Here is a 2,572-nt window from a genome sequence, read left to right as displayed (position 1 = left end):
CCTCTATGAAACGTCAAGCTACCCCACAGCACCCCCAAAATAAATCTCTGGTGCCGTCACTAAGCCTGACTATTTGTGTTGGGGGGACCCAACTTTTTGTTTTCTCCAAAGGGGGGGCCTGACAGAAAAAGATTGAGAACCACTGCTCTAAGTGAACGATTCATAACTTGTAGTTTTCCGTTCTCTATCTATCCACCAAAATATCTAAGGATCATAGGCCATCTTTCCCGTTGTAAAAAGGAAGATGAAAATGATCAACCAGTTAATTTGGAAACCAAATCTGAAGGTGTAGCTAATTGACGATGGCAGAGAAAAGAGTCAAAAATATATAGAATATCTGGATAATAGTTGTATCATAAAATGAAATATTGTTCAGTTGAGTACCAATATGTCTCACTTTTTTTCTGTATGTTAGGATACAATCAACAGGAATGCACTGTTTAATATGATCCCTTGCTCCTTGATAAAAATGCTTCCTGAGATTTCATTATTTGGCATAGCCAGTGAAATTGAAATGTATAAATCCTCAAAGGTATGTACATACCGTTTCAATATCATGTTGCCAAAAGCCATCAAAGAGGCAAAGCATACCATGTCTGACCACTGGGTGGCTTTTGTATAAGAATATAAATGGGTATTTAGTATTTACTGTAGTTTTGTATTATGTTTCATCTGGTCTATAAGTTTGTGGTTTGCTACTGAGATTATTCACTTACACTAGTTGAGTGAATACCTAATGTTTGTGTTCACTGAGAAGGTGAAAGAGACAGAGATAGACAGAAAGAGAGATCGAGCATACCACTCTGTGTTATCAGGGTGTCCTTGGGCTGCTCCCTCTCTTATTTCCATCTCTGTGCACGTGTGGAAACCCTGTAGGGAAGAGGCAGAAACAGAGAAAGGGAGAGCAAATGCACTGCAAAATCACCAATGCCTGCTGATGCATCAGCTTAATAAATTATACAAAGTTATCAGTGTATTTCACACACATACTCCTAAAAATCTGCTCTGCAATTCAGTGTACACCTGCTTGATTGTTTTTTGTACATGAAGTACTTACTAATACCTTTGTTCAGCTAACACACATCTCGGTAATATCTTTGGTTGGTTGTCTGTCTGTCTGTCTGTCTGTCTGACTACTGGATAGGCCTAATATGTTGGTGAAAATATATATTTATTTATTTAAGAATATGAGGTTGATAAATGATTCACAAAAAAAGAAAGTTTGATCATTGACTGCTGTAACGTCACTGTTCTGAACTTGCTGGTAGCCTATAGGTTTGATCTGAATCTAAGCACAAATAAAGTGTCTTTTATGGCCTTTATCTTTTTTGAAAGTCTAATGTGTGAAAACAGCTTTTCGAATGAAACCTCTGCAAATTGGTTTCATTCACAACAGGCCAAATGACCTGAGGCAGTGAAGTGCTGTATTACAGCCTTTTATTTCTAAGACATTTGAGTTAACCGTTATATTGAGGCTTAGTGATGATGATACCCCTGCCGTGGCACGGCACAGGTATTTTCTTACCTTAAACTTCTTAGACCTACCCTTTATGTTAGGCAATAGACCAGCCACTTTCTGCTCTAGCTGCTGCTCTAAGCAGCTTCCGAGTTCATTGCACTCCTTTAACTCATCACAGCACCAACAGTGAACATAGCAATATATAGCAAAATACTGCCTTGAGCTGATCATTTTTGCTAATTCAATTGGACAACCTTACCTTGGTAAATTGGCTAGCGTTTTGATTGCAACATTCAGGGCCGTCCCTGGCCAACATGAGGCCCCACGCAGTTATATGGTGAGGCTCTCTGTTTCCAACCCACTCTCACGGCATTTCGTTTTATAGTCACGACATTTAATCTATTGATTCGTGTTCACCAACACGATTATCCCCTGTTTTCATGTCACACAGAACGATTTTAAAAGCAATGTATTTCTACTGGTAGGCTAATGTGTTTCGTGCCTGCAACACGTATTTTCCTCCGGTCGGGTCGTGGAAGACCGGAAGCTGTGTGGTTCATAAAAACATGTTCTTACTCAATATCAAGCCACAATTATTGCTTTTATTTTAAATCGTATAATTGCGGACTTTTGTTGCCGTCTGTGAGGAAAATAAATGGGGCTCAGAGCCTCAGAATACAGAAATCTGTATTTTTAAAATCTTTCCTTCTAATTTGTTATTCTTTTCAAAATAACACACTGTTATTTACTCTTATTTATTGGTTTATTTCCATAATCTCTGGCTTTTTTGGCGTCCGTCAGGAACTGAATTTCAAAATAAAAATAACCGGAAACAGACGTAGGCCTCTAGGAGTTTAGGATGGCCGAAGACACTACACTACCCATAATCCCCAGCTATCGTTTAGGACTACAGTCCCCGTGATTAATCTTCAAGCTCTGGGATTGGATGTTGGAGTGGCAGTGCGCCAAGGTTACGCCTAGCGTCAAACAGCTGTTTGAAATGGAACGAAACCACGCCAGACTATCCAAAACTGGAATCGAACGCCCCCCCAGAACTACACATGCTGGCTATTGTGTTTCGCAAAATGTTCTATGGGACGTCTCTACTGAACG

This window comes from Notothenia coriiceps, unplaced genomic scaffold (genome assembly GCF_000735185.1).
Source record: "Notothenia coriiceps isolate Sejong01 unplaced genomic scaffold, NC01 NC01_scaffold00001675, whole genome shotgun sequence".
NCBI lineage: Eukaryota > Metazoa > Chordata > Actinopteri > Perciformes > Nototheniidae > Notothenia > Notothenia coriiceps.
The sequence above is the reverse complement of the archived record's forward strand: the minus strand, read 5'-3'. Positions refer to the sequence as shown.